This window comes from Cryptotermes secundus, unplaced genomic scaffold (assembly GCF_002891405.2).
Source record: "Cryptotermes secundus unplaced genomic scaffold, Csec_1.0 scaffold2057, whole genome shotgun sequence".
NCBI classification, from domain to species: domain Eukaryota; kingdom Metazoa; phylum Arthropoda; class Insecta; order Blattodea; family Kalotermitidae; genus Cryptotermes; species Cryptotermes secundus.
Genome location: NW_019735591.1, coordinates 216537 through 241970, shown reverse-complemented (window position 1 = coordinate 241970; position 25434 = coordinate 216537). Strand labels below are relative to the sequence as shown.

The 25434-nt window shown below is 41.5% G+C and overlaps 1 long non-coding RNA gene across 2 annotated transcripts in view; it reads right to left on the bottom strand.

Annotated features, from left to right (window-relative positions):
* The window catches only part of LOC111869710, a 185263-nt gene that overhangs the window by 7309 nt on the left and 152520 nt on the right, over positions 1–25434 (bottom strand). The gene's annotated exons all lie outside the window — the stretch shown is intronic.

The following is a 25434-nucleotide window of genomic DNA, read 5'->3' as shown; positions in this document are numbered from 1 at the left end:
CTGGTCATAAAGCTTTCATGTCATGCACAAATTTGTAGGAAACGAGTCCCGTCACAACAGTCCGACTATCTTACTTCTTGTCTTGTGTTAGGTTTTGCTTTTTCTCCTTTAGAATTGTGGGTCATGACGGTCACAGTAGCCGCGCGGTCTAAGGCATGAACTGTCTTCGCTTGCTCAGACGCTGGATTCGTGGGTTCGAATCCTACTTGAGGCATGGGGAGGCCGCGTCATAGCTCAAGCGGTTAGTCGCTGGCTTCCCATCGCGGCGGCCCGGGTTCGATCCCGGGGTCTAGTCAAGTAGGATTTGTAGTGGACAAAGTGGCGCTGTTGCAGGTTTTCTCCGAGTACTTCGGTTTCCCCTGACAATCATCATTCCACCAATTGCTCCACAATCACCCTCACCTATCATCTGGGGCTGGTACAATAGGCCAGAAGTGGGCGCAATACAAGGGACTTAGTTCCACCCCACTAGCAATAACAAAAAGTAAGGCATGGATGTTTGGTTTGTGTATGCGTTTATTCTGTGTTTATGTTGTTCTGTGTTTAGGTAGCGGCCGGCATGGCTACGGGCTGATCACTCGTCCAAGGAGTCCTACCTTCTGTGAAAAATGATAACGGAAGTGAATAAAGGGCCAGGGCCCTGAATAGGCTGGAAGAGCCATTAAAAAATTAATTTTGGGTCATACCAGACCTTCAAGCTCAGACTAAAATTTAGCACATTAAAAGTCACTACAATCACATCTATTTTTCTTTGATGAAGAAATGAAAGGTGTACGTTCTATTGTAGAGGCGAGGGGTGTTTTCAGAGAGTACAACCTGATGAAATCTTCACAACGTAACTCAGGAGTAGAGTTGTAAGTTATGGCGAGGACTATAGTTAAATATCTGTTACTAGATTTACTAAATTTTAAAGAAGTTTTTTAAACCAAACTTTATAATAATCTAATTATAATAATTTATAAAAATTTTAATAAAATCAGACACATCGCTGTAGTTGTTAAAGGCCAATATTATATATTCATGATATTGTAATGATATTATATGTATACATTGATATGGACCAACCACATTGTAATAGTTTCCGTATGTACTGATATGTCGCTCCGACCGAAACATGTCAAAGATGAAATATTAAAAAGGAGACAAAAACATTTATCAGTCACACTGGACGGAGTTGATAAACTTCTATACTACTGCTTGTGTGACGGACCAGGATGAACCAAGTCAAATCTTTTACTAATATTAAGCACTTTGAAGTGTGGATCAGGAAACTGTTAAAAACTAACTCAATCAAACACACCCAACCTCATTAACTCGAAAATAGTTTTCAAAGGACAGCGGAATTTATGTCAAGATACAACAATTTACAGAATGACAATATTCTTGTAATATACATAAGCATCATCACTACAAAATGTCTACAAAATTTGTGAATGAACAATTTTCGTATGAAGTTCTATTGTTCTGATAGATTGAAAACGGGACTCTAATCTTGCTATGTTTTAATTCGAGTCTAACTTTAAGTGACTGATCTGTGGAGACTATGTTACAAATTGTGGAAATGTGTGAGATTTGAGGTTCCCTATGAATATTACTGTCTTCGGGATGTAACGCAGTGTATTCAGTATGACTGGTTAACGATCTACCAGACCACAGGGCTTCGCATCCCAGAGGATAGTAAATTTCGCTGGAAAAATCACTCCAGGAATTAATTTGACAAATTCACTATCTTTAGCTTATTAGCAGCAACAATCATGGAACCTATAGCGACATTAACACCTGCGAAAAGCGGAAAGACAGTATGTGTCCAGTTAGTTAAGCAGACAAGCAGCTCCATTCGGTTGTAACGGACTGATAATACTTTAGGTTTCAAAGAAATCTCGTATGAGGATTAGGACTGGATTCAACTGGCTCAGGATAGGTGACAGTGATGAGCTCTTATGAATATGGTAACGAATTTCCAGCTCCGTTAAAGGCGAATAATTTCTTAACCATCTGATTATTATCCTTTTAAGGAAAACTCTGCTTAGTGATAAGAGAGACTTCTTAGTAGGGGCATTTCTAATGTGCGATAAAGCTATCAATAAGGGAGCATTGCACTGGATGATTCTAGCCTGCTAAGCATTTAATTTTGTGACGAGTTTTGGCCTGTCACAGTGGCCGCGCGGTCTAAGACATGAACTGTCTTCACTCGCTCGGACATTATGATCGTGGGTTCGAATCCAACTCAAGGCATGGATGTCTGTTTGCATTGTTCGGTGTGTATGTAGCGGCCTTGCGACGGGCTGATCACCTTTGCAAGGAGTCCTACCGACGCTTTTAGGATTAAGAAACTGAAGTGAAAGAAAGCGTTTCACGAATGCCCTATATTCCGAAGTGGGAGCAACACAGATACGAAAGAGAGAGAGAAATATTCCGTAATAGACAAGAATACCAAGTATTCTTTTGAACAAATAGCCTGTCAATGTGGGCCTCCAGGTGATTTAACCACTCCAATAGCAACTAAAGTTAAAAAAGGTAAAGTTGTCCCTGTGCTCAACGAATTAAGCACTATGCCACAAAGGCGTATGGGGGAGTGGATGTATAGATAAATATTTTCTTGACCTCGACACTAGCTGGAGGTGAGTCTCCAGTAGTAAGTCGCTGCATAAAACAAGATGTTTATCATTATGTAACAGCCGAAGCTTGAAAATCATTTCGTCCTTCTTGGGTCAAATAACTGCGCACGTTGTTTTTAAACACCCGGTAATTAATGTTATTCTAAGTACAGACCGTGAGATTGTGCGTTGTTCCACTTACGAAGTAAGATACTTTACTCAGAGCTCTTGAAATCATTTGTAATAATCCTGGATTATAACTCCTGTAATTTTGAGAATGGGGCTGGAACTTCAGGAATTACGAAACTGTGAAAGGTCGTTGCCCTCATATCTTAATCCCCGGAAGGAGAAGTCCCTGCATTGAACCCTGACACTTATGAAGAATTTAAGAGTAATGAAGTGACAGACTAACTACAGTAATCGGTCTATTTTGTTACCAAGATCTCTCTTACAAATCCTTTGCTGTACAAAGGGAGACGAATGCTTGTTCGGTCGCCTCTAGTTCATTCCTCTCTACCACCGTCTTCATTTCCTCAGCCACTGGCTGCAGATGGAACACACGTTTAAGAGAAGAGGCTTATCATGAACCCAATCGCATTTCACTTTATGTTATGTCAACAAATAAATCGAGTAGATTAAATCTTGGGCTCTTATTCTGGAGGTATCTAATTCCTTTGAGGATTTCTTGGTTCTCCCCACTTACAAATAGGATTCAGAAGAATGCTTTCAAACACTTGTCACGAAACTCTGTTCCAGTTCCTACCTGCTTGCATAAACAGGCCATGAATGCTTCTTTCCTGTTTTTGTATACTGACAANTTAACAACACTCCTCACTACACTTTTATGCACCACTATTGCCACATGACAAACTAAATAAACAAACAAAACAAATTCCGTGGTTTTAGTCCGCAAGCGAACTATACCGACCGACTGAGGCACAAACTAAATATGCAATAAGAATTTGTATACTTATTACTAAACTTTCATCAGTTACACTCTAATGAACATCTCTGTGAAATATAGGATTGACTCCCTTGTTAAAGAGAATGTAAGGCAATGATAGTGAGAACTAAGCAACTGACCCGAAAATATGGCGATTCCTCTTTTCTAAGAAGCAGCATTTGCAAAAATAACTTTGCCTTGTGTTCGGGCTTGTATGCTATTTCAGCTACATGAAGGAGAGCTGTAGAGCCTCGTACGAAATGCGAAGATATTCAAGGGGTCTGAAGGATGTGGTCGTTGTCTGTTTCAGTGTGCAATCCCGGCACTATTTCATGTAGACTGAGGTAGAAAAGAGGTAAAGCTGTCCTTGTAACAGGTCGTGAAGGACAATTGGGTTGTGAGACGTCGAGGGTCCCATATTGTCTCTAGACAATCGGCTCACAGATGGCGTTAAGGCTTGCCGCCCTTTAGCTCTCAGAATATTCCTGGTACAATTTCTGTTAGAGACAGAGTCGACTCCATGCACATAGTGAGGCTGGAAGGATGAGGTAAAGTGAAAAAAAATCCACATCATCGGGACTCGAATCCGCGACCTCCCGGCTTTTAGCGTAGGTAAAATTAAAAGAAAAAATAACTTCAACCTCAAGATATAAGAAGTAATTTCCTCCGAAACGCCTGGAACTATCTACCAGGTTCCATAATACGGAAGACAATAATATGAATCTTCACCCCGATGAAAATCTCATACCTCAATCAGAGTAAACAATAACCTACCGACATTCGAACCGGGTACCTCTCGAGTAAAAGCCCAGAAGTTTCCCGCTACACCAAAATGCATGATGACAATAATAGAAACAAGTAGCGGAGACCAGTTTGTGAATTCCAAGCATTTCTTTGTTGAATTTCACTGTTGCGTTTATTTGCATGCGCAAACTGTGAAGTTGGCTAACTCTTCATGGACAGAGAGTTCGACGTCTCCTCTGGGTTCAACCCAACTGAAACTTGCCATCCAGACATCAAAAGGCGAAACGGATAGACGTTTAATTATGCATCCCCTCTGTGATATTTCGTACGGCCTGGTTTGGAACGAGGTCGATGTCTCTCCTTCTATAGGAATAATTAATTTTATGTGGTAACTGCATTGTAGACATCAGAATGCGTTACTGGAGATATCAAAGCCAAGCAATGTTTCGCCAATAGAATTAAAAATCAAATATTTAAATAATTTAGATTTCACAAACATCGTAACTGAAACGAGAGTATGAAGTACCTCTGAGAGGCCGTACCACAGCTCAGGCGGTTAGTCGCTGGCTTTCCACCGCGGCGGCCCGTGTTCGAACCCAGGTAGAGTCACGTGGGATGTGTGGTGAACAAAGTGGTGCTGGGTCAGGTTTCTCTGAGTATTTCAGTTTCCCTTGCCAATCTTCATTCCATCAATTGTTCCATAATCACCGTCATCTATCATCTGGGGCTAATAAAATAGACCAGCATTGGCCGCAGTACCAAGTGGGCTGAGTCTCACCCCACTAATAATAATAATGTCCTTCTGAGCGCAATTCATGCTGTGAAATTCCTCTTACTCTGTGAGAATAGCAGATGCAAAACACTTGTTAAATATCGACTGCTGAAAATGGCGAATGATAAATTGATTAAAGAGAAAACTAGTGCGGTACATACCATTCACGTAAGGCTATCAGTGTAGTTATATAAATAGTTTTCTATGAAAAATCTGGATACGCTGTTCGTCCACCCACTGAACCACCGACCCATCTACATACGGCTCTATACGAGTAGCACTTTGTTGGGCCTTGGCCGCTTTTTCAGTTACTTAATCCTAAGGCAGTCGGTAGGACTCCTTGGGCGGGGGATCATCCCGTCAAAAGGCCGCTACCTGCACACAAAACAACACAAACATAGAATAAAAACACACAGACATTCATGCCTTCAGCGAGATTCGAACTCGCGATCCCAGTGTTCCAGCGGGCAAAGACAGTTCATGCATTAGACCGCGCGGCCACTGTGACGGGCCTGTTCGTCTAGCATCAGGGAACAGAAATGGGTATAAAACTGTAGAACTAACATAGATGTAAGAGCAATACAGAAATGGACCTTAATGAAGCACAACAGGCAGCTGAGAACCGGATTCATCTAGCTCAGGATGAAGACATGTGGCAGAAAGTTGTGAAAGCAGTAACGAACATTCAAGTTCGTAAAAGACACGGAATTTCGCCAGTCGTCAAACTACCCAGGAAGGCTGCTGGTTCATGGAGTTAGTTAACAAACTGGGGAGGTAAAGCCCTCCTGGTAAGCGGCAAATTGGAAGTCCGATAAGCAGGGAAGATTAATATTAGGGTAACTTGTTGCTTTAATGCGGACTGAGATGAACTGGAGAATGACAGTCCTGCTGGGTCTGCTGGCACTTAAGTTAAAGCAGATAACTTTATTGGGAATTCTGGGTCAGAAGTGGAGACTACGGCTGTGGGGCGGTCCCGGATACATACAGAGCATTAGTGGAATTGTGATGTGAAAGAGAGCGTGAAGAGAGATCTACAATGGGACCATTTTGTCCGCCATAAATCCCACATGGAGTGTATCGGAATGGAAAATGGCGTCTAACTGCTTCGACGGCTGCACTCTGTTATTTACGACCATAAAAATACACCCCTTGCATTGTTCTTTCATAAAAACCTGTTTATGGAACATCCATGTGCGTCCAGCATTTCGGTTCTGCGACTTATATACAGGGCGATGCAGTTTTAAATGGGTTTATTATTCTATGATTTTATAAGCGTGTTCAAACTGTTGGCCGCTGTGGGCTGACAGAGATCGTATACCACTTTAATACAGCATTCTATAGTCTTTATGGAACATTTATGATGGCGTAGATGCTATTGTGCCGATTACATTGGCCGCGCGGTTTAAGGCATGAACTGTCTTCGCTCGATCGAAGGCTTGGATCGTGGCTTCAAATGTCATTAAAGGCACGGATGTCTATGTATGTGTTTTTCTGTGTGTAGGTAGCAGCCTTGCGACGGGCTGAACACTCGTTCGAGGAGTGCTAACGTCTGTGTAAAAAAAAAAAAAAAATACGAAACTGAAGAAGTGGCCAGGACCCAACAAAGGGCTGTACAACCATTGATGAATGTATGAATTAAGAGATACTATTATTTTATATAACTCTTCATCATCATGAAAGCCTTTGCATTTTCTAGAGTATAATTCGCACTTTCTTACTTTACGTAGCGCGAAGAAAAGTCTACATCTGTAGAGAAGTTCGCTGACTCCGAGGGTCTCACAGTGGTGACCGTGAAGGCTTACAAAAGTCGGAGGCAAACTGAGTTTTGTTTCCTGTTTACATCTTGCTGGTTGTTTGGCAGACACTTAGACACTGAACTTGGAGGCCGTATGGCTGTCTGAATCGACGTTGGTGGTCAGACTACGCGGTGTCACATCTCAAAAGACAATACCCTTCATAGCCATCGCTGTGATGACCAAAAATGCAGCGCAAAGCCTAAGTTAGTACCCAAACAAATTATATTTTATGGATGCCACCGCATTCCCTACATGAGGCAAATGATTTCCCGAAATATACAGATATTTCAGTGCTTCAGCTTTTGGGGCTTTCCTACTAGACCGTGTTGTAACGATCCCTCGACAGTGGTGACAGTCCAGTAAATTTTCTACAGAATCCAAATTTTACTTAAGTATCCACATGCTATGAAACTCGAGAGAATTTTATGACCTTTACATTATAAATATATAACGTGTCAATTGATTGCTATAGTAACTTATTATAGATATGTTATTTTATTCTTATTTCTATTATGTGTGTATAAAGTATCATTTAATACAACGGGGTATGATATATGTAATATATTGTCATGTGAAGGGGTTGTGCGTTACTTATAAGATTTCTGGATTGGATGACTGGATTTATTGGCACCTTATTCACACAACTCGGGACTACAAGCAATACAGCGCTATCGCTGCTCTACACACTTTACATTTCACCGTTGCAAACACATCAGGGTTCTCAGTCTTCACTAGTCGTATCCTGGCAACGGATTTGTAACAGTCTCGCTGTAACTTCACATCACATATGAAGTCTTCTTTTCTCAGTCTAATTCCTCTCTTGCCTTATTCTGCAACTGTCAATTCCGAAGACCCGACTCAATTCAATTCCTCTGCTCTCAAGCTCATATCCCGACGGCTGGCGTCCCGAAACTCGACTCTTCACTGTACGCTGCTATTGACAGAGTGAGAGTCAGAGTTACTTAGCAGTTATGAACACTTTGCACAGACCACACAGAAAACACAGCCTCTATAATGTTGGGAAGGTGTGTCCACAGCGCCGTTGCATAATGGCGGAAGTTACTTGAATGTTACTTGCGTATTTGTTGACGCGTGAATGTGGTTACCGAGTCGTTGTCTGGCAATGAACGTCTATTCTGACTTCGCTATTTCGGTTTTAGGGCGTAATATCACAATATATTTAATAAAATAAGGGTTTTAAATAAGTTCAAGTAAGCTGTGTGTGTGCGTGCGTGCATGCACACAATCACGCACGCAGATGTATCGAATTTCTCCAGAACAATATACGGGGTTCATCTATTAAGAAATATCTGCAAATTCGCACATGTAATTATTTACAACTGGTCTAGATTATCTGCCCATGAGTGTACGGGATGTGCAGCTTCTGCGTATAAATCACAAATTTTCCTACGATTTTTTTTATTTCTTTTTACACAGTACCGACCTAACAGTAATTAATCCCCTAAAAGTACTACGAACCAATAATTCTACAGCAGCCAGTCTTGGACTGCAGTTTGAAGCCATGCTGTGCTGTGTGTGAGTGTGGGGGTGGCCACCAACGGGGTGGCAATTTGTCAATGAACAAGAGAAATAGCATGCCGGAAGCCATATTTATTCAAATAGGATATTAGTGAAATATAGTCGGGGAAATAAAATGCAGACGAACCGGGTCTGTGTATGACAATCGCTCTGAAACGGTGTCACATTGGAAAATAATGCCAACTAAACTCAAATCCAAGAAGCTGTAATGGGTTACGACATGAATCGTTTCCCATCCAAACATATAGCGGATTAATTATTTTCAACGATGAATACAAAGCCATTGGAGTAAACATCTGAATTCTTTACCCTTGGCTCGCTTAAGATTTTCGGATTAGCACTGTTGAATGATAACTGTAACCGAGACATCTCAGACGGTACAGCAAGGGGCTGAGGGCTTGACGGCCTGGAGTTCCATTACCGGCAAGGGCAACAGATTTTTCTATTTTCCACAGAGGGCAGACGGGCGCTTTGATCCACCCAGCCTCCTATAAAATGGTTATCGGGACTCTTTCTCCGTTGGTAAAAGCTGCCAGGGCGTGAAGCTGACCACTCACATCCATCTATTGCAGAGGTAAGGAATGGTGGCGCTATACTTCCACACAATCATACGTCTTCGCGGTGTTCCGCTTAATTAATTATGTACAGGGTCGACTTTGCTTTTACCTATATTATTAAACACTGAGCCGGGCTCCTAGGATGATATGGGCGTCAATTCTCACAGCTGCCCGGAAACTGGACACTCTCTATCGACTTTAGCCTAGGGAAGACACTACCTAGGCACCCAATTCTAAATCTATGCAGCAAATTCGTTCTTGGAAACATAACAGTCGCTGTGAAAGTCAAGGAATTGTCGCCTTTTATAATCGGAAGGTTAATTACTGTGTTCATAAACAGTCCACCACTATGTCTAAGCCAGAAGAACCCAATCCAGAACCTCAGACTCTACTCATTTAAGATAAATTTTTAGCCTATTTTCCCTGTTTTGAAATATTGATAAGTTCTGGGAAGAACTAATAGCCTACGTTCCTTTAATATGACACTGACCGCATAGAAAAGAAAATAGGGGATACCCAGACAAACATGCACGCAGACAGCAAGGTGATATCATACACCTCCTAAAAATATAGGGGATATATACAGGCAGAGAGAAGAACAGACAGACAGCAAGGTGATACCATAAGCCCCCTCTTCATTTTTTTTTTTCAAAATATGAACATTCGCTGAAAAGGACGCTTACGAGTTCATCTCACTGTCTCTGTATCCCCTAATTTTTTCTATGCTGTCCGTGTCGTGTCAATGGAAAGAATGCGATCAGTTCTTCCCAGAACTTCCTGTAATATCATCCTATCATCTCCTCCTAGGTGTCCTTCTCTTCAGATCTTTGGATCAAAATTCAATATGCATATATCGTCTCTCCTGCGCGTGCTACAGGCGTCCACTTCCTTAATGTGATCTACCTTATATTATTCAGTGACCAGTATATTTATGAAGTTCATCATTACGCAGTTTCATGTATTATCTTGTTACTTGTCCCCTTTCAAGTCAAAATATTCCCCTCGCAAATTTATTTCATATCGTTTCAGTGACTTTATTTGCGTTAGAAAGCTAATTTTATTACCATCCAAAACAAAAATGTAAAGCTCTCTCTCTAACAGGACATGAAGGCTCATAGGGTTGTGAGACGTCGAGGCTTCCACATTTTCTCTAGACAATCGGCTTATAGATGGCGGTGAGGTTGTCAGCCCTACGCGCCGGCCGCCCTTTATCCCCCCCCCCCCCAGGAAAAATTCCTGGTACTCATTTCTGTTAGAGGCTGAGCCGACCCCAGGGCCATAGCAAGGCTGAAAGATTAAGTCAATTGAAAAGAATCCAACTCATCGGGACTCAAACCCGCGACATTCCGACTTGTAGCAAAGTGCCTCAACCGACTACGCTACCGCGTGCCCCCATCCAAAATAAAAGATAAAATTATATTGTTCAGTGTATTTAGGTCTTCAGATTTTTAGCAGAAGTTGAAGATAAAATATTCTGAATAGGTACATGTCCTGTGTATTATTTGTAACAAAGATAAAATTTTAGAAGTATAGTGCAGTATCTGTACTGTTTGTTGCCAACCTTTAAAGTTAATTTCATGTACCTGCATCAAATAATCACAAAAACAGGCAAACAATGTATAAATTCAAGGGACGTATTTGCTCATTAGTTTTCTGAATAAGGTTTCCGGAAAGAAAATGACGCTTTTGAAGAGCAGCAATATATGATGTCTGCTTCTGTGTACTTTGTTTGTAATAGTTTCCTTATTAATTTGTACATTTTTATGAATACCAATAGAACATAACATTGAAGGTCACAACTTCTATTTCCGTCTTTCTGCCTCCATGTACTATGCAATTCATATACAAAAGACATGAAAGTAAATACTTCCCTATGTCTTCAGGAGAAGTACTGGACTTAAGAGTCATATAAATTCCTGGCTCTCTATGTATCTGGGGCATGCGGTAGCGTTGTTGATTGAGGCACTATGCTACAAGCCGGAAGGTCGCGGATTCGATTCTCGATTACTTCATTGATTTTTTTTAATTTACCTAATCCTTCCAGCTTCACTATGGCCCTGGGGTCGACTTAGCCTCTAACAGAAATGAGTACCAGGAATCTTTCTGGAGGGTAAAGGGTGGCCGGCGTTTAAGGCTAAAGACCTCACCACAATCTGTGAGCCGAATATCTAAGAAATGTGGGAGCTTCGACGTTTCACCATCCTTTGGGCCTTCATGGCCTGTTACAGGGACAGCTAGCTATTTATCTGGTTTCTTATACATAGAAATATTAAAGCTACGTAACCTATGGAGTTGATATAATGTCGTTAAATAACACAAGAACTGTTATACACATTGGCGTTATGACATAAGTAAGGCAGCTGTCCGTTTATATCGATATACACGTATGTTATGTAAAGAATATAAATCTATCTCTGTAACAGGCCGTGGAGGCCCATAGAGTTGTGAGACGTCGAGGCTCCCACATTTTCTAGACAATCGGCTCTCAAATAGCAGGAGGTTATCAGCCCTACGCGCCGGGTGCTATTTACCCCTAAGGAAGATTCCTGGTACTCATTTCTGTTAGAGTCTGAGTCGATCCCAGGGCCATAATGCGGCTGGAGGGATTAGGTAAATTGCGAAAAAGTCCAATACAGTAGGTTTTGCTTTAATTTTGTTTACAATGTATTATACTATACCGATTCATGAGAGTGCATGAACTCAAACTGTGATCAAAGATAACACTTAATTACTTACAAAATAGATCGTTATTATAGCATTTAATATGGGAATAGATTTTCGAATTAAAATCTCTTTCAGACACAAGTCTGGCCCATTTTGATGAACATGAATTCAGAGTTAATAATTATACATGAAAGCACGACACGTAACGATTGGATATGTAACGTATTACATGGCTGAATGCGCATGGCGTGTCAATTCATTAACGAGCTGTTAAGTACCGTGGGCATACTGGGGCACATAATAAAAGCAGAAAAGTTACAATGCAGGAATTGAATGGGTGATGAAGGATCCGTAAAGGGCAAAAGGGAAGTCCAGATTTGATTTAAACCCAGAACATTTATAATGCTCGAAAACTTCATTCTATTCTTAGTCCTTCCAGCAGAACTTCTGAATTTGTAATGAAAATAGGGCATTGAAGCCTCTATTAATTGCTATGTTGATTACACTTGCCACTCCTAATCAAAATACTGTTGAGTATCTTTAACTGAAGAAAGAAAGAGAGAAAAAAAGAGGTGATAGTTAAAAGCACAAAAGGAAAGAAAAATGAAGAAATGCATAAAATAAATACAGAAAGAAATAAAGAGATTAGTCAAATAAATAAATAAATAACTCAATTTTACTATTACTTCACAACATGTTTCGACACTACAGTGCCATCATCAGGTGTTACAACACCCGCAACCAAACAGGGAACACGCAACACGACACACGATATACCCTGAGAATAAGAGGAACGACTCCCATAGCGGTGAAACTATGCGCGGACAGATAAGATAAATAATCTTAACAAGTTTTTAGTATATACATATATATTTATTACAATTGACGAATATTTTTAAATACTTTTTAAATTTTACAATGACGTAATGGCAAGCACTGAAATAGATTGACGTAAATGGAGCACCTGATGATGGCCCTGTAGTGTCGAAACATGTTGTGAAGTAACAAGTAAAATTGAGTGCACTAAAAGACGGACACTGCTTACATATCATGGACGAAGATCAGTGCAACAGGACGCTTAAATACAACATTATAAATAAATAAACTGTCACGTGTAGGGGTGACTTACAATTCGGGTTTTGGATTGGAAGATTGAAGTGACACCTTATACACGCAACTCGCGACTACATGCAATTACAGCGCTGCCGCTACTTCTACACTTACAGTTCACCGTTCCACTCGCACTAGGATTCTCAGTCTTCACTAGTCGTATTCAGGCAACGGATTTATCACAGTCTCATTGTAACTACAAATTAATCGAGAAGTCTTCTTATCCCATTCTAATTCATTTCCTGCCACTTCTGCAGCTGCCAATTCCAAACACTCGACTCGGCTACACCCTACTTCTGTTCTATATTCCGTCCCGTCTTCCGTCTGTGCCGTCTCGTAATTTCTCTACACGGACCCCACGGAAAACACCGTCTTCTATTGTCAAGAATGTGTTTACTGACCCGTTACCTAGCAATGGATGTCCTACTGTCGCGTGCGCTTGTATTGCGGGAATGTGTTTACCGATCCGTTGCCTAGCTATGGGTATACACGGCACATGTAACAGAAGAAATCCATTATATTATTCAATTTAATTTCTTAGATTGGCCCAGCCCGGAGACTGCGCAATTTAATGTGTAGACAGTATTAGTTTCAGTGGAAGATAGAGTCATGGATTTGAATCCTGATTAGGATGGATAACTGTGTGCTTTTCTCACCACATTATATTATTCTTTCACTGTTAGACCCTCCGCATTGACTTGTCTGAGTTGGCACATAAACACAGCTGAGAAATCATGAAAAGTGATTCCTCGAACTAAGCAACCCTCGAAAATGTGGGAAGGCAAGTCAGAGTCAGAGTTACTTTACGACTGGCGGTTTACCGCCAATCAGTTCGTCTTGGCGCCAAGCCCCTTGAGGCTCACGGCAAGAGATTTTTATTTCAACTGAACCCTTGCGGTCATAGTCCTTATGTAACATCCTCTCTGACGAGAAGATGGGTTTGTCTCGTATGAATATGCTTGGCCTTTCGTCAAGTGTACGTATCACATATATATCACGTTATTTAAAATTCTTCCTTTTGCACTATAGTGCCACGGGCATGTGTGACTATAGACGGGGTTTAGGATTGCATATTGTATTTATTGACCACTTATACATTACAACTCATAAGTACAAGCAAGTACAGCACCACTGCTAATCTTCACACTTTACAAATAACCGCAGGAACCGCTAAGGGATCATGAATAGCAGCTGGTGCCTTCGGTCCGTCCCTCTTCACGAGAGATTTCGCAGTAGGCCTTATTGATTGAGGTGTGACCTCTCTGTTCCCTGCTTTAGTTTCCCACTCTTCAAGAGTGTTTTTGCAGGTCGCTTTTCTGGTCGTTTTCTTGGCCCAGTTGACTCTCATTTTACATGCTAGATCCTGGACTCCTTCCCATAGTTTTTGTAATCTCTGCTTGTGTTTTAACAAACGATCTAATTCAAAAAGTTCGAGGTTGTTTACGTCTGCAAGCCTAATTTTAATTGTCCACAGCCTACATGCCGAAGTTGCTGAGGCTGTAAAGTCGCGCGCCACTTTGTCGGCTTCTTGCTCAGAGTCAATTTATGATTCTATGTGATATTGTACATCAGAGGAAAGGCTTTGAAACCGTTCCCAGTCTGAATATTTCAACTGTTTTTGAAAGGTTCTTAGTTTTAGCGTGATCCAGTATGTGGAATACTATTGGTGGGTGATCTGAGCCAAGGATATCAGAAACGACCACACCTGACAGTCTCATATTCTGACGGACCACAATGTCGAGCACGTCACCATTCCCCGCTGGAGCGCAAAGAGTGGGGCATTGTGGCGCCGAAATTTCGAATTAATTTACATCAAATAAGTCCAAAGATTCTCGCCTGAAGGTTTTGAAACTGCACTATTCAAAAATGGATATTTAGCATTCAGAACACCTGCCAGGATGGACTTTTGTCTAAAGCTTAAGAGCTCAGTGATTTCCGCTTCAATCCAGGCACGACCGGAGATTTAAAAGAGCTGAAAGCAATATTTCTCTATCAGCAGTCGGAAAGCAGACCACTGTGGCTTCTACTCGGTCTGATAAATGTGCTAATTTGAAATAAGAAACCTTTCATGATGTTTCAGACGTGTCTCTGAGAGCTGAGCCACTTCTGCGTGTAGCCCTCGAAGCTGCTTACTGAGCTCATAGCGCTGTCTCGCAGTGCCACGCACATTGAATGCTACGACCTAGAGGAGCTAATAAAATCTAGCAGCCATATTGCTTCATGAATTTTAATCAAATTTTTGTGATGCCACTTTCCTTCTTCTTCTTCTGACTCGGCCCCATTCGATTCTATCATGATCTACTGAAATGCCGTTGCGACTACCGTGAGAACGTCGTTCAGAAATGAGTTGTTCGCATTAGGAGCCTGAACTGATTGACTTGGTACTTGCTGTTTGTTGAGCCTCAAGGGAGAAGGGCACTCATTTCTCCCACTGGCGAGGCAGGTCTGTGGAACTGAGGGCGGCCGAGGCTGCTGTTGTTGGTGTGTTCCTGCGTAGTACTCCCGCGACAGACCTGAGGTGGTATGGCTGCAAGCGAACACCCTTCCAATTGTAGTCTTGGGGGCTCTCTGCGACTTTCTCTTTCGTCTCTCTTCCTTGGCGTGTCTGCAACCTCGAAAGTTGGAGGGATGACAGTTGCAGCATGTCTGTATCGATGCTGTATTGTCCCTTTCTGGGCACTCCTTGTGCAGGTGACCGCCCCCACACCACATCCGACGGTGAGGTCAGTTCTTTCGTGACCACTTTGGTCCCGCTTCTCTTGCTAAGGAACTCATAGGTTCCTTTCAATAAGCCCTTCAGTTGCTTTTGAAATTTCATCAGGCTTTCTTGAGAGGTTAGTGCAATGGAAGGAGGCCTACCTGCCTCGTTTAATGGCGCCTGATGTCGCTGACGCTCGGTTGTGCCGTCAGAGTCGTCCCCATGGTCAGCTTCCATTTCAACTGCTCTTAGTGAGGCGAAGAATTTCTGGATGGGAACTTACAGCTTCGACCTTAACTGAGGCCGTTGACTCCCGTGGTGGAAGTTGTAGGCTTCTTGGATCTTTTCTCCGAGTCGTCTGTAGGTTTCCACTTTCGTTTCATTTGCTTGCGGGATTCATCGATGGACGGAGATGCAGTAATTGTTGTCTTGGCTGTCTCCCCTTTGGCAGCCCTCACTTTGAGGACTGCCGTCGAGTCGTGTAGCACCTCTGTGTACCCTCAGGTGCTTTCCTTTCAGAAACTGGTGGGATGTCCTCCTTGTGTCTGCCATGTTCTGCACGATTAGAGCCCATTTCGGACTTTCGCCGACTGACGCAAGGGCACATCCCGCTAGGCGAGCAATGTGGACGAGTGCCCGCGTACAAGTTACGTAACGGCATCGGCGTCAGGATACTCTTGTGTTGTGTCTTCATAATCCAACTTCAGAGATTCAATCAGGTTTGACCAGAGCTTCTGAAATTCTGTGGTGGGTACATTAGCCATGGTACGAGGTACCACTGCTATTGCTACAGTAATTATATACAGGAACCACATAAAGGATTTGCTCTGCACAGGTCCGCGGCCAGGCCACCGACTTAATTCACACTGGTTGCGCCAAAATTCACAGTGTGTGGCTTACTCCGGTAATTTTCTGAAGAAATTGTCCGCTGTTAGGTAACAGCTAAATAAACATGTATACGCGGCAACGGATACGCAAGCAAAAATTGAAGAACTGTGTGAGACTGTGTTTCAGTCCGAATGTTCCTCTTTTCTCCTCATTACAACTCACTAACCAGATCCTCCCCTCAAGCGAAGTTCCCGGTTCGACTCTCGGTCCGAACACCGATTAACCTGACTGGAGGTTTCGTGGTTTTCCTGAGCCCCTCCAGAAAAAAATATGATCAGTATGATGAAATAGACCACGGCTGTTTCATCTCCAATGAATTTTACTCCACGGAATGCGACCATCCTGAATATCATTCGACGATAAATAATTTTTGCCGTTGACACAACGTCGTTATATAACCTACGATAGATCGCTCTACTTAGATGAGAAAGCAGACGAAGCCATGACATCGCTTGAACTTGCAGCTAACCCTCACCCTCTTTTTCAAAAGACAGATATTATGAACAGGCGAGTTTATTTTTCAGTCAGTTTTTATCTCTTTCCCCTTTCTTTCAGGAAACGCAATGGGAACGGACCGCACAATAACATTCCCACTATTTCTGTTTTGCCACTCATGAGACGGGGAGAAAGTGTCAGATGTTGACAGAAGGCGAACTGAACTCCAGCTGGGACGAAGCGATTAATGACACACACACACAAAAGCACGTACAGTGACACCCACCTTGTCAAATTCGATTTACTTCGGCACGAAGACGACAATTTCAGAGCCATATCTAACTGCAGTTTCAAAGTAACACTTTCACATCTTTGACCGTATTTAATGGCTCGTCCAAACCTGTAACAAATCCACGCCTGGAAATGGGCACAGACGCCGCCTGCTTGGTTCTAGAACTTGGTTTTTGTAACGAAGTTATTTCTAACGCCTTGAACTTCGTAAATATACAGAGTGATTCTAAATTATTGATGGGGCTTTCGTGGCCTATAGTTCTTAATTGGATAAAACCAAATGAAACCTGTTTAAGGAATATGAAAGCGAAACTCAAGAAGTTTTATTATCTGTAGAAACATGGCACCAATCCTTCTGAATATGACAGAGCACAGAAGACATTCACCTTTGCACTATCTCTTTCGATTTCTCGAATGGTGTGAGGGGTTTCTGATCCCCATATTCTGCATTTTAAGGATTTATCCTCCCTGATACGTACAACGTTGCTTCATCACTGAATATCCACATCTCTGGAGGTAACATCATTATCTGAAAGTGGATGTTTTCCATATTGGGTACCGTAACGTTTTGATAACGGACTTTGTTTCGAAAAACCAAAGTATGCATGTTGCTTTCTCTTGAGCAGTCACCATTTTGAGATATGACATCATATTTTCTCTCAGACATCAATGTGGCGAGTACAGCGTTGCCAAATAAAATTTTTGAGCTACACTTTCACATTCCTTAACAATTTTATTCTATTATGTGCGCTTTAAAAATTATAGGCCACGGAAACCTCAACAATAATTTACAACCAGCCTGTAATTCCAAACAACATTACACATAGACACAAATTTCCGAATATGAATTGTAGTGACTTCTTCTATAATATATAGTCACTTCTTTTGACTTTTCCAATTATCTTAAATATCTACGTAGTCCTGAAAAACCATCCATTCCTACCTACAATTGGCTACTAAACGTAATATGTCACAGACCGAGCTTGCCGAATTTATATAAATCTACGAACCTTGTCCTAAACCCAGACGTCAGCATGAAAATAAGGAGCTAAAAATAAAAAAAAACCAACAACAACAGAATTTTGCATGCTATTTTTCAAGCTTCCGAATCTTTGTGTGTCACCCCAATGAAAGAATGTGGTTGGAGCTGTCTAAGGACAGAATTTTGAGGAGAATATTTGGATTTAAGCAACAAGAACAGTGTCAGAAATATTTCGTTTTTTTGATCTACAGATACCAGGCACAGAATGGGCACACGGTAGCGTAGTTAGTTGAGGCACTATGCTACAAACCGGACGGTCGCTTGTTCAATTCCCGATGAGGTCATTAATTTTTCAATTGACCTAATCCTTCCAGCCGCACTATGGCCCTGGTTCGACTCAGCCTTTAACAGAAATGAATACCAGGCAACTTCCCGGGGGTGAAGGACGGCAGGAGCATGAGACTGACAATCTCACCGCCATCTGTGAGGCGATTGTAAAGAAAATGTGTCTCTCGACGTCTCACAATCCTCTGGGTCTCCAGGGTCTGTTACAGGGATAGCTTTACCTTTTTCACCAGTCACGAAAACTAGTGAATAAAAGGATTTTACATACGAGCATAAGCAGGAGGTATAATATGAAGAGATCAGGTTCAAGCAGCAAGAAAATTTCTTTAGAAAGTTCTTGTGCTCACGAGATGCAACGCATTACTCTAGTCGGTCAGGAATCTATAATCGTAATGAAGTAAACAGAATTCCAAAGTTCAAAGAGAATATATAAAACCAGCTCAACTATCAGGCAGCACACTTTTAAGTATTAATACTTTATGTCGTCTTAAATCTATCGCTACGCTTCTAATAGTAACACTCCCAGCTGGTATAAAAACCAGACTGAGAGACGGGCCTATTTATTTGTCGTTCGACGTAACGATGCCATATTTGTAGCTTTAGCAGCCATTTGTAAACACCTTCACATATATCAGTGGGTGTCAGGAAAACGGCAATTGATGGCCATGGAGGCGAGGTTAACCCCACAACCCGCCCTGTGTTTTTAACCTTCATCTGTAACAGCATTTACAGTTAAATGACCATTTATAACAGAACGCAAAAACCTATATCCCATAAAGTACTATTCAACGTGAAAAATGATCGAAAGAGAAAAACACGTAAAAAACAATATTTTTGATGTGGAGAATTATTCGAAAAGTCAATGAACATGTATTGTTTTAAAAACCTATTGTAAAATATGATACACCGTCAGCATAGGATATATATCAACACGTTAAATTGTTTTCTGTTTTGCTAATGGTAAACCGCAGTACCAGATAGGTAAGAAACACACGTATATACGCAGTATCTGTTAACTAACTAGTTAACTCCATGGAACTGAGCCCTTCCTGAGAAGCATCAGTTATGCAGTTACTAAAGCATTTCCCAAAACGTTATGGAACTCGAAGGTTCATTCCCGTTTTCACAAGAGTCTCCACTAGTACCTAACCTGCCTGATCAATCCAGTCTACTCCACCCCAACCTATCTCAGACCCATTTTAATATTATTCACCCACCTACGTCCATGCCTTCGTATATGTCTCTTTCCCTCTGCCTGTCCCACTAAAATCCTATGTGCATTCCTCTTATCGCCCATTCGTGCTACACGTACTGCAAATTTCATCCTCCTTGTCTTGATCGTTCTAATTATACCTGGTGAAGAGTACAAATTAGGAAGCTTCTCATTAGGTAATTTTCTCTACATACTAACTTCTAGGAAAACTAAAAGAAAGGAAAACTGGCTCGGGAAGAATACTCACGGCCACGATCATCCGGTGCACTTTTATTTCAGACATTTGCTGAAATATTAACAAGGAAACCAGAAAATTTTCCCTGTACTCAAATAATTAAGCACTACGCCATGAAAACGTATGGGGGATTGGAGCACTAGATCCACGTATTCTTAACCTCGGTCCTAGATGGAAGTGAGTGGTAAGCTTCAAGCTTCAACCGTTTTATTCCCGAAAAAGTGTTCTCGGTGCCCAATGAAAGAAAATTTATAGGTCCCAAATTCAATCTCGACGCTGTTGAGAAGAGGAAAAGCTCTTGCACCTACCCGCAACCACACCCGACCAGTTGCTATACTGACTGAGCTAGCCCGACTCCCGCAACAGTGTTAACACAGACGAAAAATTTGTCTCTAGGGAGTTGTATGGCAGAATATAGATCACAAAATACTAAGCCCAGATCCAGAGGTCTCGGCTTCGATTCCCGGCGCTAACAGATTTCCTGAGAAGTAGTGGGTCTGGAAGGGGGTCCACTCAGCCTCGTGATGATAACTGAGGTGCTATTTCAAGGAAATAGCGGCTCCGGTCTAGAAAACTGAGATTAACGGCCGTGGGGATCCGTTGCGCTGACCACGCGACACCCTCTATCCGCAAGAGTTGGCACTAACTTCGCCGACAAGCGGCGGTCGCTCGGTCGGTATAGTTAGCCTGCGGAATACAGGTCACGGAGTTTATAACGAGGCCCCTATTTCTCTAATAAGAAAGTGTTCTTTTTTACTAAATTGAATATGTCATTCAGTCCTAAGCGTTGTAAGCAAGAAAAAATAGAACATGTATTGTTAAGAAACAATAAATTCAACATTTTGTACCTTGCACATAATTCTATGTATTTTCATCAGGATCATTAGAATTAAAAATCAGAACACATAACCATTTTTATCCCTATTCCTCTCTCTCTCTCTGTCTTTCACGTTTCTCCAAATTGGAGAATAGAGCATCCTTGAAACGCTTCGTTTCACTTCAGTTTCTTAATCCTGAGACAGTCTGTAGGGCTCCTTGGACGGGGGATCAGCCCGTCGCAAGGCCGTTACCTACACAAACACAGAATAGATGCAGATATCAATGCCTCGAGTGGGATTCGAACCCACGATCCCAGTGTTCGAGCGAACGAAGATAGTTCATGTCTTAGACCACGCAGCCACTGTGATCGACACATTTTTTCTTAAAGGCCCGAATATAAAGCGGCCCTTGTTTTCTAAGAAGCAGCGTTAGAAAGAATCTCTCGCCTTATATTCGGGATAATAGGGTACATTATCTCTCTGATAAAGATTTCCCACGCTGTTGTGACTTTGTAAGAATAATACTCATCAAAGTTAGAAATAAATATAGGTTATTTTAAATAGACATATATTTGTGTGTCATTCTATATTCTTGTTCACAATCTTTACGTGTTTTGCTCATAGCTTAAGTAACATTAAAACAGAATAGGACCACGTGAGACAGTTCGTTAGAATATTTCATCTCGAAAATTATAAAAGGAGAGTGTTAATATCCTTCTTCCGGTCACGGTAGCCGAGCGGTCTAAGGCATGTACTGTCCTCGCTCGCTTGAAAACCGGGATCGTGGGTTCGAATTCCACTCAGGGCATGGATGTTTAGTTTGTGTGTGTGCGTTTTGCTGTGTTTGTGTAGAGGTAGAGGCCTTGCGACGAGCTGATCACCTGCCCAAGGAGTCCTACCGAATGTGTAACATCTAGAAAAACCGAAGGGAACGGAGAAGTTCATGGGCCTAGGCCCACTGGGGTTGTAGTGCCAAGGGGGAAAAAACCCTCTACCTCAGAAACTGCAGTTGTTTATGAATAAGCAGCCATAGAATTGTTCAACAAATTTGTTGCTTGTGACAACCTTCGATAGCGATGAAAGCTCTGGATTTGTTGACGTAGGCCAGATGGGGCTCGAGAGGAGGACAACAGTAGGCAGAGAGTGGGGAGACTCGAGCGCCGTCATCCCCACCACTCATGGGATTTCTTTCCACGGCTTCAGTTTACTTTGCCTTTATGTTTTACCTTACCATGTTGTTAGTGTCTGGTGTCGAACAGTAGAAGATTTAAACCGCGCAGTTCCCGAAAGTAAGTCTACACTTATATTCAGACAAAAGACACACCCGTCCTCTCGTCAGAGAGAGTGGCCTACATCAACAAGCCTGCAACTGTCTGACAGTAATAAAGATCCAGATGGGTGCTTTATTCAATGATAGACTGGCCGACCAACCGTCGGTCGTAATATAAATTTGACTTTGACTTGCTTGAAGCAGTTAAGCAGACGAAGCGTTATGTGTGAAGCAGTCGGACGAGAATTCAGAAGGCAAGTGAATAGTTGAAGAGTTAACAGATACTGAAGACGTTACTTCGCGTGTAATAGTTATTGCGATCTCATGAGTGTAAGAACTAATTGTAGTTACGACTAAGAATATTAGGGTGGAGTGATTTGTAGTGTGAAAACCAGTAACAGTGTTATAATTACTTGTACTTACGACTTGTGAATATCCAATAAATATACTCACAAATCCAAACCCCGTCTATTGTCACTAAAACACGTCAAATAGAATAAGGTAAGACTGTGATACAGAGGGCCGGGTGTGCTTTGCATAGCCCTTTTTTGTACATACATATAATTTACCAAAAAAAAAAACGCCGGCCGCCCTTTACCCCCAGGAAGAGTCCTGGTACTCGTTTCTGTTAGAGACCGAATCGACCCCAGGGTCGTAGTGCGGCTGGAAGGATTAGGTCAATTAAAAAATGTAATGACCTCATATGGAATCGAACCCGCGACCTTTCGGCTTGTAGTATAGTGCCCCGTTATTCCGGCTTGCCATATATTATTTCATATATTAATTATCAGCACAACTAACAGGTCATTTAAATTCACGGTGAAACTGTTGCTTTCTGGGCTGTGAAGTTATTTGTTTATGATTAGGTCTATAAAGCTGAATGGGAAGTTGAATAATGCGAGCCATTAATTACGTGCGCACAAGAGAATCTGGGGGGAGGGGGAAAGGGGGAGGGGTGGGCATTGAATTGACTCGTTTTTATATCCCGAAGCTTGTATGCGCACTGTATGATGCAAAAGGCACTGTTCTGCTTTCCTATAGTTTCCTGTGTGAACTGGAAAGGAGGGGCAATTCCTGTAATGTCAAACTGTGGAGACATTCAACACAAAGTTTGTACTCTTTTTTATGGTCGTGCCTCTAAATGAAATTTATATGCGTTCTACTTTTTGACAGCATTTGTGTTGACTGCGAACAGTATTTTTCACTTCCATAACGGAAAACGAGATTCCATGTCAGGTTTCAGGAACAGAAGGGAATATTTTTTTCTAAACGGTTTAGCACCATCACCACCACCACACGACTTTACTGAGTACAAATTATTTTATTTAAGTTTTATATACTGCAGAAAACGAAAATACAAACAATTAGCTGCCGAAATTATAAATTTGTAAACCTAAAAATATTTAAAAAAATAGATTTTGATCGTTTATAAAACACATGCACCTTCACAGCTCAGTCGGTATAGTGAATAGCTACGGGATGGACGACCGCAGATGGTCGGAGTTCGAGCTCCTATAGGGTCAAGAATTTTCTCTCCTCCACGTCGTCAAGACGTGGGTCTGGGGTCCACCCAACCTCCTATCCAATATGTGCGGGGGCTCTTTCCCCGGTGATAAAGCGGCCGCGGTTTGAAGCTGACCACTCACCTCCAGCTAATGCCGAGGCAAAGAAAACGTAGGTTTACGCATTAGTTAAGAACAGGGACAACTTTACCTTCATATTTAACCTCCATTACTGCAAATCCAATGAACTGTAATTTGCTCAATTACAGTTTTTTCTGCAACGAAAAGCATTGGACCCTCTTACATAACATTACTGCATTATGAATTTAAATAGTTGAAAATCGGTTTTGAATAAACTTATGTTCGAAACTGAGTCGCAACTTAGAATAAAAACGGGACGAAGCGACGGATAATGTCGAAAACGTAAACAATTTTACTAATATAACATCGTCACGAATGTTTAAATTGTATTTAATAATCCAAATATCAGCTACTGACACGCAGCACAAGACATGCCTGCAGGTCTGGAGAGATGTCGGAGACGGTGTATCCGTTCTACAGTTTAAAATTGGGCGTGATTCATGAATTGTAACCCGCAAGTTTAATTAGTTTGTGGGAATTCCCAGTAAAATACATTTTGACCTATACGGATTTCTGTTGAAATTATTCTTCTAAAAATTAGACTGTGAAATTAAATTATAAAAAAAAGTTTTGTTGAAACAATGTGATTGCATTAAGTACGAATGATCCTTTTTCATTACTTTCATGACAGGTGAATTTCATGGAAATGCATTAATGTGAAAGCTTATTTATTTTCCAATGCAGACTTCATCAGAATTCAAATTATAGACTTGATCAAGTTTCTAGCGTCACATTGGTCTTAACCTAGCTCAGTAGCAACATCTGCTTTAATATTACAACTCTCTGCATTTTGCTTTTAAAGTTTCTCTGCATTTTGCTTTTAAAGTTTATTCATGTGTTTCGTATGATTCCCGAAATGAACAGCGATTATTTCCTTAAACAGAACAGAAAGATCTTTGTACTAAAGATGTTATATTTTTCTGTGGAATGGCGACTTTTACGTTCTTTAAGTACATTTTAGCCTTCGAAAGATGAACTGAATATCTGCGTTGACTGTAACAAGAATGAAAATCACAGTCTCCCTTCGCTACCAAGAGCAGACCTTTCTGAGGAAAAGGGATTCCAAATACGTCCATTTCGACTCTAGTCGACACATTCGTGGTTTTAATCAGTCACTGCAGACGAATATTAAAACGTGCTGCAGCAAGTTCCGCCCAGTTACGAGTTATAGCCCTGCCCCTTCTTTCGAATCAAGTGTACCCAGAAGCCGATAAAGCATCGAACTATTTTGAGGAACCGAAAAGGTAATTTAAGTTATCTCTGTGCATAATTACAGTAAGACCTCAGTAATTCGGGATAATTTGGAACGAATCCTAGTCAAAATTAGTGAAAATCCGAATTATAGAAATGTTACCAGGACGACCGAGAGGTTGAAACTCGAGTACGGGTAGATCATGAATTTTCTCTTCTCCATGCCTTTCAGACCGGCTCTGAGGCCCACCCAGCCTCCTATCCAATGAGTACCGGGAGTAAAAAGGCCGAGGCCTGAAGCTGACCACTCACCTCCAACTAGTGCCGAGGTCAAAAAACGTGGATCTATACATCCACTCCCACATACGTCTTCATGGAATAGTGCTTAATTTACTTAAGCACAGGGACAACTTTACATTTTTGCTTTCTTATATCTTTCATCTGCCGTCAACTGTTCTAGAGCTACATGAGGAAGTTTGCGATCGCTGATCGTGGCAGTGCGAACCTCAAGGTCGTAATTCGCAAAAAGAAACCCTGTCCAAATTATCGTGAATTCCGAATTAGTGAAGTCCGAATCAGTGATGCTTCGCTGTCATTAAACACCACGCTATAAAAATGTACCGGCACTAGAAACAGTACGTAATATCTCTTTTTTATCAATAATTTTGGAACTGTACTGTGAAATAGCTCTATCTCGGAAACC